Genomic DNA, 12,266 nt, shown 5'->3' with positions numbered 1-12,266 from the left:
CACCTCTTCCTTTAGTCCTCCCCCTCTCTCCCTCTCCTCCTCCACCTCTCTCATTTCCTCATCGGACGCCGTGTCAGAGCCCGGCACCTTTCCCGGGGATAATCAAAAATGTTGTGTATCGAACAATAAAGGGCCCAGTGCAGTGGAGCGTGGGGAAAGCACTTTACAATCGAAAGGGATGCGTCCCCGAGAAAAAAAAGGGAAAAAATAACCTTAAAAAAAAAAAAATAAAAAAAAAGTTTCTTTTCCTTCCTTCTTTTTCAAATTTTTTTACTGCTTTTTTCTTGCTTAGAGGAAAAAATAAGAGAAAAGAGTAAAGATTGGTGGAATGACCTAAAAGACGCAAGAATAGCTTAGTGAAGAGGGAAGAGATGGAAGGGGTCAGCGAAGAAGAGAAAGCGAAGAGGGGAGAGAAGTGGGGGTCAGTGAAGAGGGAAGAGAAAGAGGGGGGTCAGCAAAGAGGGAAGAGGAGAGAGGGGTGTCAGCAAAGAGGGAAGAGAAAGAGGGGAGGGGGTCGGCGGGGAGGGAGAGAATAAAAAATAACAGGGATGGGGGGGGGGGGGGGCAGCACAGACCCAAATGACGATTCGTAATAGCATGCACCTGTAACGCAATCGCATCCATGAATACAAATACGATCTACCATAGATAGAGATTTCTGGGTGAGCCGCCTTTTGGATGAACAATTTGCATAAATGTATAAGTTCCAAGGAGATGGGATAGGCCTATAGGAAAACAGGAAAAGACAACCTCCCATCTACTCCCCGTCTCCTCTTCCTTCCTCTTCCCCTCTCTCTCTCTCTCTCTCTCTCTCTCTCTCTCTCTCTCTCTCTTCTCTCTCTTTCTCTCTCTTTCTCTCTCTCTCTCTCTCTCCTCTCTCTTTCTCTCATTCACTCTCACTCTCACTCTCCCTTCCATTCCCTCCTTTTTCACACCGCATTTCCCCTCGACCTCCCCCTCCCCTTCTTCCTCTTTCCATCTCCATATCCATTTACCTTTTCTAACTCCCCTCTACGTCTTTCCCTTCGTCAGCTTCTTCCCTTCCCCTTCCCCATTTCCTCTCCTCCATTCCCTCTTTCCTTCATCCCCTCCCCCATTCTCCCCCTTCTTTCCTCCTATCTCCCCCGGCGGCTGATGCTGTCGCCCACGTCCTCCCACTCACTCTGGAAAGGAGCCGTTTTGTTCATCACCTTCAAAGGCCACCTACGCATACGTTCACTGGCGCAAACACACATAACTGTGTGCTACATACATACTTTAATACGCACGGACGCACACACACACGTTCTCGTTCTGTCTCTTTTCTGTCTTTTCTGTTGTTCTGTCTGTCTGTCTTCTTATGTAAGGTCTGTCTGTCTGTTGTTGTCTGTCTGTCTGTCTGTCGTTCGTCAAGTCAGTCTCTCTGTCAGTCTGTCTCTTGTCCTGTCTGTCTCTCTGTCAGTCTGTCTCCTTCTGGTCCGGTTGTCTCCCTGTAGTCTGTTTCTGTCAGTCTGTCTCTCTGTCATTTCTGTCTCTCTGTCAGTCTGTCTCTCTGTCAGTCTGTCTCTCTGTCAGTCTGTCTCTCTGTCAGTCTGTCTCTCTGTCAGTCTGTCTCTCTGTCAGTCTGTCTCTCTGTCAGTCTGTCTCTCTGTCAGTCTGTCTCTCTGTCAGTCTGTCTCTCTGTCAGTCTGTCTCTCTGTCAGTCGTCTCTATGTCCTCTGTCGCTTCTGTCAGTCTGTCTCTTGTCAGTTGTCTCTCTGTCAGTTGTTCTCTCGTCAGTCTGTCTCTCGGGCCCGTCTGTCTCTCTGTCAGTCTGTCTCTCTGTCAGTTGTCTCCCTGTCAGTCTATCTCTCTGTCTATTCTCTGTCTTATCTCTCTGTTGTCTTCTTGTTATCTGTCTCTTTCTGTCTTTTCCTCTTATCTATTATCTATCCCCTCCTTCATTTCTTTCCTGTTCTATTTTCGTTTGGGCTTTTAATTTTCTGGTATCGTCTGTGGTTATAGTTTCTTTCTCTAGTCTTTTCTTTTCGTCTTCCTTTCCTCTTTTCCTTTCATTTCACCTCTCCTCCTTCCTTCCCTTTCCACATCCTTTTTTCCTATCTCCCTCCCTATCTTTCCTTCCTTGCCCTCCCCTCCCCTTTTCTCCTCTCCTCTTTCTCCTTCCACTCCCTTCTTCCTTCTACACCTCTCTCCCTTTCCCCTCTTGCTCTCCCTCTCGATCTCCGGCCGCCGACGAATACACCGCAAAGGTCATCAGGTGAGACAGCCTTACAACACCACGTGGAAATACCAACACAGGAATCTACACAGGAGTATACCACATTCTATATAACATGTAGCGGTATATTTAGGTCCCCGGTAATCCTAACTAATTGGGACTACCGTAACCAATTACGCCAAAGTCATTTCAGCATCCCTCCCCCCCCGCACCCGAGCAATCAATAACATACCGACCTAAGAGCGAGAAGGTTACCGGCGGATGACCTTACGTTACCTCTTCGCGTTCTCCAAGACACCAAACTGAATGGCTGTCAGACAAACTCTTTGTAACACAAACACGGGTGTTTTTTTTTACCGATCTATGTCTGTATTTACCTCTCATTCTTTCTTTCTCTCCCTCTCCCCTCCTTCTCCTCTCCTCTCCATTCCCCACCCTCTTCTCTCTCTCTCTCTCTCTCTCTCTCTCTCTCTCTCTCATCTCTCACTCTCCTTCTCTTCACTCTCTCTCTCTCTCATTCTCCTTCCCTTACTCTCTTCCTCTCTCTCCTTCTCTTCTCTACCCTCTCTCTCTCTCTCCTCTCTCCCTCTCTCTCTCTCTCTCCTCACTCTCTCTCTCTCCTCTCTTCTCTCTTTTCTCCCTCTCTCTCTCTTCTTCTCTATCTCTCTCTCCCATCTTCTCTCTCTTCCCTCTTCTCTCTCTCTCCCTCTCTCTCTCTCTTCCCTCTCTCTCCTCTCTCTCCCTCTCTCTCTCTTCTCCCTCTCTCTCTCTCTCTCCCTCTCTCTCTCTCTCTCCCTCTCTCTCTCTCTCTCCCTCTCTCTCTCTCTCTCCCTCGTCTCTCTTTCTCTCCCTCTCTCTCTCTCTCTCCCTCTCTCTCTCTCTCTCCCTCTCTCTCTCTCTCTTCCCTCTCTAGTTATTTCCCCTCCCCCTTTCTCTTTCTCTTTCTCTTTCTCTCTCTCTCTCTGTAAATAAAAGCCTTTTACGATGAAACTTACGAAACAATACCGTTTCCCAAGTCACTCTCACAGAATGGATTAATGTTAGAGAAACGAAAGGAAAAGAAAAGAAAAAAAAAAAAAAAAAAAAAAAGAAAGTCGATAAGAGCACAAGAATATCCAATCTTCTTTCATACACAGCCTTTATTAACGACCACCCATATCTTCCGGCCTCCAGCTTCTACACCAAAGTCCGACGTAAACTGGCCCAGAAGCGTCAAGCAGATCCGGACAAACGTTCTCTCTACTGGGACCAGCTCATGATGCAGCTCCCGCCAAAGTTCCGGGATGGAATGACTTTCGAAATACGAGCAGGATCCGGAAACAGACATATGCACGTACATGTAGATGTATTCGTATATATACGAGCATACATACATACATGTATGCATAAATATACATACATACAGTCACTCACTCACTCACTCTCCCCACTGTCTCTCTCTCTCTCTCCCCCTCCTTCCCTCTCTCCTCAACTCACACGTCTCCCCCCTGTTCCCTCTCTCATTCCCTTTCTCCCTCCCCCTTTATCTTCCTCCCCCCTCCCCCTCCCTCCCTCCCCCCCCCTCAAAAAAAAGAGCCACCAAGGTGCGTTTCCCTTTAGAAGCCCATCCTCCTCCGTAACCCCTTGACGCGCGCCACGACAATGATACGTTTCGCGGCCCCGACAGCCCTTGGGGAGAGACAAAGATAATCGCTTTTTAAATTGATTAGTCGAATAAAGTTTGGGTTGGGTCTCCCCCCCCCCTTCACTCTTTTTGTATTACTCGTCTTTTTATGTGTCTGCCCTGTCTATTTTGTTCTTTTTTCTTGGGTTTTTAATTTCTCTTCTCTCTCTCTCCCCTCTTCTCTTCTCTTTCTCCTCTCTCTTCTTCTCTCTGGGCTCTCTCGCTCTCTCGCTCTTCGCTCTCCCCGTCTCTCTTCTCTCTCTTTTTCTCTCTCTTCTCTCTTCTCTCTCTGTCTCTCTCTCTCTCTGTCTTCTCTCTCTCTCTCTCTCTCTCTCGGTCTGTCTTCTCTCTCTTTTTGTCTCTCTCTTCTCTGTCTCTCTCTCTTCTGTTCTTTCTTCTCTGTCTTCTCTTCTCTCTGTCTCTCTCTCTCTCTCTCTCTCTTCTCTCTCTTCTCTCTTCTCTCTTCTCTCTCTCTCTCCCCTCTCTATCTCTCTCTTCTCTCATTCCCGCCCTTCGGCACCCTCGACTTTTAGTATAATAAACTTTATTATTAAAAAAAGGACGCGCAGTGCCCTTCCCGTCTCTCCTGTTTCTTCGCTCTTACCCCTCCCTCTTTCTCTACACTCCCCCCTTACTTCTCTAACTCCTTACCCCTACCCGTTCACTTCTCCCTCACTCGTCCCTTTCCCCTTTTTTCCCCGCCCCTAAATTCCCCTCCCTTCCCCCTCGTCACCCCTCCCGTCCAGCTCCCTCATCTCGGCGCTTACCCTTTCGGGCCCCCCGACGCCCCGCCCTTTCCCCCCTCCCGGCCCACACATCCCTTATCCCTCATCCTTTCCCCTCCCGCCGCGACATTAGCTATCGGTCGTTCCTCCCCCTTCTACCCCCCCCCCCCCCATCGATTCGGTCGGCCGATGCTCACCGCGGCGATGCACGCGAGATGAACGGGAGATAAAGGTCGGGGGGGAGAGCGGTAGAGAGAAGAATGGAAGAGATGGGAGCAGGGGAAAGAGTAGATGTGAGAGGGTGGGGGGCGACGAGGAAGGGAGGGAGGGAGGGAGGGAGGGGGGGAGGAGGGAGGGAGGAGGAGGGAGGGAGGGAGGGGGGAGAGAGGAGGAAGGGAGGGGGGGGAAAGGAAGGGAGGAAGGGAGGGGGAAGGGGGAGGAGGGAGGGGGGGAGGGAGGGGGGGAGGAAGGGAGGGAGGAAGGGGGGGGGAGGGGGGAGGGAAGGGAGGGAGGAGGGGCGGGGAGAGGGAGGGAGGGGGGAGGAGGGGCGGAGAGGGGGAAGGGAGGGAGGGGAGGGAGGGAGGGAGGGGGCGGAGAGGGAGGGGAGGGAGGGAAGGGGCGGAGAGGGAGGGGGGAGGGGCGGAGAGGGATGGAGGGAGGGGGAGGGGAGGGTAGGGAGGGAGGGGGGGGGAGGGAGGGAGGGAGGGAGGAGGGAGGGAAGGGGTGGAGGTAAAATGAGGAATAATGAAAGAGAGAGAGAGAGAGAGAGAGAGATTTTAAAACGAGAGAGGAGAATGAGGGAGGAGGAGCGGGACGAGAGAGGGAGAGGAGAGGGAGAGGTAAGGGTAGAGCGAAAGAAGTGGAGAGGGAAAGAAGGGTGGGAAAAGGGAAAAAAAAAAAAGGGGGAAAAAGAAGAGGAGGGAGGGGGAAAGGTGGGGAGAGGGAGAGGGGGAGGGGGGAGGGGAAAGAGAGACAGTCACCAGGTGTTTGGCTTTTATGCTCGCTGTATAAGAATATGAAAAATTCTTTTCTATTTCTCTTTTTTTCCCATCCCTCCTTCAACCCCCCCTGTCCGATCCGCTTGGTCACCACCGCTCTGTTCCTATAAGCGTCATTCAAAGGTTCCCCCCCGGGGTTTTTTTTTATCGATTTTTATCCAACTTGCTTTTATTTCGGGTTTTTGTCCTTTGCATTTGTTTGCTCCCCTTTTTCTCCCTTTCTTCCGCGACCTCGGGTTTTCTTTCGCGCGTTACTTCCTCGAATTTACTGCTAATTAGGGGGAGCTCTTGCCTTTAGGATAGAGACGGCATATTCATGCAATAAAGGAGTCTGACTTCTCTGTAGAACACATCGGGCAATGCAGGAACCCCAACATTAACGCTAAAAAAAAGGAATGCCACAAATTTAAATTAACTCGTCATATTCACCCCCCCCAAAAAAATTCAGGGAAAAACAAAAAACACAACGTGTTTTGAAAACCTCCGGGCCCCCCCAGTCAACCTTCGACCCACCACCCCCCTTCCCCCCCTTCTAGTCCTCACCCACACCCACCTCACTCCCCTTCCCTTCCCCCACACTCTCCTCTTATTTCCCTTCCACACCCCCCCTCCTCCACCCCCTTCCCCCCCTCGAACAGCTGATTGGCACGAAAAAAATGCCCAGCGGCTGCCGCGGCGCAGCTGGGGCAAGCCAAAAAGTTCGCTTTTGTCCCAAACACGAAATGAACTTTCAGCCGCGTTAAATACAATATTTTGACTTCCCTCGATGATTCATGGAGGTTCCTCTGTTGCGAAGTTGCCAGCAATAATAGTGTGTGCTTTGGGTGCGAAAGTTTTTTTTTTATCTAATTTCATCGGTTTTTTTTTACACAGCTGCACACGAAAAAAAAAGTCGGGATATGTCGAAGATATATGAAAAATTCTGATAATTGAACTGGGAAAGTTAGGGAATGAGAGAAGAAAGAAGGGGAAAAGAGGAAAATGGAGAAGAGAAAAGAAGGAAAAGAAAAAGCTAAAGAAGGGAAAGAAAGAAAAAGAAAGAAAAGGCGACGAGAAAAGAAAATAGCGAAAAAACAGGTTTCGAGAAAAAAAATCCCAAAAGAAGCCAAAATAAAAAGAAGAGAATCGCAAAGAAGGAAAAAAAGGGAGAACAGGAGAGAGGCGAAGTGCATGGAGAAAAAACAGCATCAGGAAATCACACACGAGACGGCTGACGGCTTCACCATTCGTTGCATAACACGAGAGAGAAAAAAAAAGTCAACACCAAAAAAAACAGCCCATAGAGGGGCATAAAAAATTTAAAGCTGATTAAGGGATCAAAAAAAATGACCCCCAACTAGGATCTAAATTCTTCAGGCATTGTAAGGCATGTCTCGTACGTTCAATTCAATTTTAAAAAACATTTTTTAAAAAACAAATTATATTATTTTGGGTTTATGTTATTATTTTTTATTAAAGTGTGTTTATTATCTTTTTAAAGAGGATGTTGCTTGATGAATGAAGTGAGATGAAGGGGAAGAGAAGATAAAAGTGAAAAAGATGAAGATGTAAAAGATGAAGATGTAAAAGATGAAGATGAAGATGAAGATGAGTGAGATGAGATGAAGATTGATGACGATGACATGAGATGTGTAAATGAAAACGATGACGACGGTAACGAATAGAGATCGCAATAAATGGAGAGTAAATAAGAAAAATACAGAAAAGGGGAAAAGATGATGAAATGGTCAACAAGTCAATCACACCCTCATCAAACCCCTTTTCTCCTGAAAAAGCCACCCCCAACCCACCCCCACCCCCACCCACCTTCCTTTGGGAGAGAAACAGCATTTCTTCCCCATAAATAATTTTCTCTCTTTTTTCAAACCGAATTAAACCCCTATTCTAGATTTGCATACTTAATGACCTTTGTTCGGCCTCATTGCAAGCCTCCAGTATCTAAAGAAAACGGGGTTTACGGCATGGCCTTTCGCGCGTGGGAACCCCCCCCCCTGAAACACAAAAAAAGTAGGCTTATGAATTTACAAAAATTTAAAGGTCCCAATAGGGGCATTGTTGAATGGTCAAATTGGGAATGGGTATATAGATTGAATTACGAACTGACAGGTTAATATATGGTAATTATTGCCAATATTGTTTGCATACTTTTTACCCGTGAATTTATTAGCTAATATATTGATGAATATGTATCCCATTAATTACTATTATTGTCACTAAAATTAGTCACTGTTTTCATCAGTTTCATACCCTTGTCATTTTAGTATTTGTTTACTATAATAAAACAAAAAAAAATTAAAAAATAAAATAGCAAAAAACCCCTAACAATAAACGGGAAAACCCCGGGAAAGAGCATCTGAACAGAAAAGAATAACAAAATGGACTTGAACACAAAAATTTTAAAAATTTGTAGTTTTTTCCTCAAACTACCCTTTCTATTTTCCCTTCTTAACCTTTCCCCTTTCCCCCCTTTTTACCCTTCCCACTCCAATATCTCCTTCCCCTAACCCCCTCCCCTTTACCCTTCCCCCATCTCTCCACCTCATTCCCCTTTCCTCGCCCCCCCCCCTTTACGGGGGTTTTCTTTGATGACTTTCAAGAATATTTTGTCCTTTCTGCCTTCTCTCAATCCCTTGGGGCTTCTTTTGATGGGGGGGGGGGGGGGGTGACACTCGGAACTTATAAAAAAATTTGTAGTAGTACACAAAAAAAAAAAAAAAAAAGAAATTTTAAAAAAGACAGGGCCTCCATTCTGGGTTGACCTTCACTATTTAGCACACGAAGAAAAACTTTAAATAAAAAAGACAAATGAAACCTAAAAAAAATCAAACACAGACAAAAAAAAAAAAAAATAAACGACCTATCCACCTTTTGAACAAAGTGAAGTAATTCGAACATGTACTCCCTCCCTCAAACCCTACATAGCCCCCACAAACTACCACATCCCGCCCCCCCCCCTTCCCTAACCCCCTCAGAACACATCCCAAAAGATACTCACATGCAACAATGTTTCAGTGTTGCCCCGGTCTGCTAAGCCTCCTGCTTTCTTAGTGCTTGCATTTATGCTCCCTTCCTTCGATCCCCCAAGGGACAGACATACTGGTCCGCACCCACTTAAGCACTCACAGCACGCGGCAAGCACGGGCACAAACTTTCTTGTACCTAATTTTCTTGATTTCTCTAGGCTTAGAAAATCTTTGAATAAGTGACGAATTTTCAAAAAAAAGTATGAGCATGCACCCTGATGTATGTTGTATGTATGTGTGTATATATATATAATATATATATTTATTATATGAGTGCGCGCAACCCCCCCCCCCACACCACATCAACACACATCACACACACACACACAACAATTTAAATAATGTAAAGGGATATATATGTATATATGTGTGTATATATATATTTTTATTTATATTTATATATATATATATATATATTTATACATGTAATATGTATATGATTTATGTGTTATATAGTATAAGTATATAATAATATATATATATAATATATTTATGTATGTGTGTGTGTATATATATTATTTTATACATATGTATATATTACAACATATGTATGTTATAATATATATAGAAATACAAATACATGTTTATATGTATGTATGTATGTATGTATGTATATGTATTTTTTGGGTTTTTTGTGTGTTTTTTGTGGTGTGTGTGGGGTTTTTGTTTTGTGTGTTTTGTTTTTGGGGTTGTGTGTTGGGGTGTGTGTGTGTGTGTGTGTGTGTTTGTGAAAGTATATTATGTATGTGTGTGTGTTGGTGTGTGGGTGTTTTTGGTGGGGGTGTGTGTGTGTGTGTGTGTGTGTGTGTAAAAATATATTTTTGTGTGTGTGTGATGTATATATATATGTGTGTGTGTAGTATATATTGTGTGTGTGTGTGGGTGGGGTGTGTGTGTGTGTTTTTTGTGTGTGTGTGTGTGTGTGGTGTTGTGTGGGGTGTGGTGTGTGTGTGTGTAAAAGTATATATTGTTGTGGTTTTGGTGTGTGTGTGGTGTGTGTGTGTGTGTGTGGTTTGTGGTGTGTGTGTGTGTGTGTGTTTGTGTGTGTGTGGGGTGTGTATGTTTTGTGTGTGGTATATGTATATATTATATATATGTGTTTGGGGTGTGTGTGTGTGTGTGTGTGTGTTTTGTGTGTGTGTGTGTGGTTTGTGTGTGGTGTGTGTTGGTGTTTTAAAATGGTTATATAGATAATATGCAAGTATTTTCAGCCAATACATAAAAAATAAATCCCCTGAATGAAAAAAAATTAATCAACCCAAAAGCCCGAGCCGCCCGGAATGATAAGCCAAACGCCCTTCCCCAAAAACGAGAACTCAGGGCACTCTAGTTCGGCAAAAAATCCGTCATCTTCTCCGGGCGCGTTTTTTCCGGGGCCCCCCGCGTATTTTTTCTGCGGGGAAATTAAAGACTCGCGTCCCTCACTGGGGCCCCAATAAATAACGCTCCCTTTCCATAAGAGAGGGGGGGGGGGAGAAACCTCTTTTGTCCTAAATTTAAGGGGGAAGAACTTTTGTCTTAATTACGGGTGGACGAAATCAAGTTACCCTAATTTAAGGGTGGGACATAAACCTCAAGTACCCTAAATTTAAGGGTGGGACAGAAAATCAGTACTACATTTTAAAAATGGGACAGAAACCTCAGTACCTAATTAAGGGTGGGGCAGAAACCTTTTTCGTCTTTTAAAATTTTTGGGGTGGATAGAACTCTTTTTGTTAAATTTAAGGGTGGGACAAAACTTTGGTGTCTAAAAACAAGGTTTTGGGCAAAACTTCAAAAGTACAATTAAGGTGACAGAAACCTCTGGTATCCTAAATTAAGCAGAAAAAAAAATCTTAGATCTGACTCGACTCCGAAGAAAAAAATCCCTTTCCCACTCGGGCTCACAGCCTGGGAAAACCAAAATCTAAACACAAATAAAGGCCTCTAACCTATATAAAAAAAAAACATAAAAACAACAAAATTCTTAACAAGCAAAGCCCATGAAAGGAGCATTGGGACGCAACGGGATTTTCACTAAGATCTGCTCGTCCAGAAGAAATTCATCTTCAACGTTTGCAACGATTGGTTTTTGTGCAATTGCAAACCAAGAGTCGCTTGGGGCGGCTGGGGGGGGGGGCCTGCTCCGCGACAAAAGCGGCCTATTCTCAGGTAATTCGGTTTTTTGGATGTTCTTGTTTTCTTCTCTTCTCTCTCTTCTCTCTTCTCTTTCTCTTCTTTCTTTTTCTTCATTTCATTCATTTCCTTTCATTATCCTCATCTCATCTCATCATCTATACACATCCATCCTATCTTCCCACCTCATCTCTCATCCTCTTCTTTATCTTTTTCCTTATTTCTCTCCCCCCCCCCCCCCTTATCCTATCTTTCTCCTCATCCTCTTCTCACTCTCACTTCCCTCACCTCTCCTCGGGAAAAAGAGAAGCGAATAAAAAAAAAAAGGATGAACATTTCCTGCCAAATTTTTTCCAATTGCGTGACGGAGCACATTCCGCGAAGTATATCGCATTGGTTCATCTCGGTAAATGTCGGATGAGATCCCCTCTCTCTCTCTCTCTTTTCTTTTCTCTCTCTCTCTCTTCTCTCTTCTTCTCTCTCTCTCTCTCTCTCTCTCTCTCATCATCCCCTATCAATCTATTCATCTATTTATTTATCACTTATCAACCAATAAATCTAGCAATTAATAAATCAATCCATCCATCCACCCATCCATCCACCTATTGTCTATCCATCCATCTATGTATCTCCCTCCTCATCTCGACCTTACTCGCTGGCGGCGGTAAATAGTCTTGTCCGTCTTTATTTTGGTTTTGTTTCTCATTCCTTCCTTTCCCTTCCCTTTCCCCCTTTCCTCATCTCCTGCCCCTTTTTTTTCCTCCCCCCAACCCCTCTTCTCCTCGTATAAATGATCAACATCTTGTGCAATCATTTTAATGAGCCAATCCCACGGAAATCTTCGTCCTCATCTCCTCCCTTAAAATAGTAAGAAATTCACACCGAATACATTACAGCTAAGCGACCTTTTCCTTGAAGCGAGGTGAAATAGACCTTTCTTACCCCCCTCCCAGCTTGCCCTTGATCCTTCCTGCTTTCCTCTTTCCATTCATCACTTATATATATTTCCTCCCTATCCCTTCTGTTCCCTTCCCCCTCCTTTCTTCTTCCCCTCTCTTCTCCTTTATCTTTTCCCTCTCCCTCCTCCCCTCCTTGTGATCTTTCTTCCTCTACCTCTTATCGTCCTCTCCCCCTCCTCCCTCCCTTTCACCCTTCCTCTCCCACCCCCTCCCTTCCCTTCTTCCACCCAAACACCCACCAACTCACACCCCTTTTATCCTTTGGATGGTCTTTATAACATCTCACCGTGTTAAACCCCCTTCCAATTTATCCTCCTCCTTATCCCCGTCTCATTCCAGCGCCCAACATTTAAAGAAGTCGCAGTTACATAAGGCGCCGGGGGGGGAGTGCATGGGGGTACGAGGGCCCGGTTTGATGACAGTGCCTGAACGACGGCGCGGCGCCACACTACGCTCTCCCTGGGGACCTTGGTTGACACTTTTATTAACAAAAAAATTAATACGTTCTTTTTTCGAGTGGTTGTTGCCATCACGGCTTGAAGCCCACAAAAAATTGCCCTCCTATTCCAGTTATTCTAATAGAATG

General features: G+C 45.3%; 1 protein-coding gene across 3 annotated transcripts in view; it reads right to left on the bottom strand.

Annotated features, from left to right (window-relative positions):
• The window catches only part of LOC125027743 (phospholipid-transporting ATPase VA-like), a 71,909-nt gene that overhangs the window by 45,915 nt on the left and 13,728 nt on the right, over window positions 1–12,266 (bottom strand). The window lies entirely within an intron of this gene.

The sequence above is a fragment of the Penaeus chinensis genome, chromosome 8, assembly GCF_019202785.1.
Source record: "Penaeus chinensis breed Huanghai No. 1 chromosome 8, ASM1920278v2, whole genome shotgun sequence".
Classification (NCBI taxonomy): domain Eukaryota; kingdom Metazoa; phylum Arthropoda; class Malacostraca; order Decapoda; family Penaeidae; genus Penaeus; species Penaeus chinensis.
Note: the sequence above shows the minus strand (reverse complement) of the source record. Positions and strands in the feature narration are given on the sequence as shown.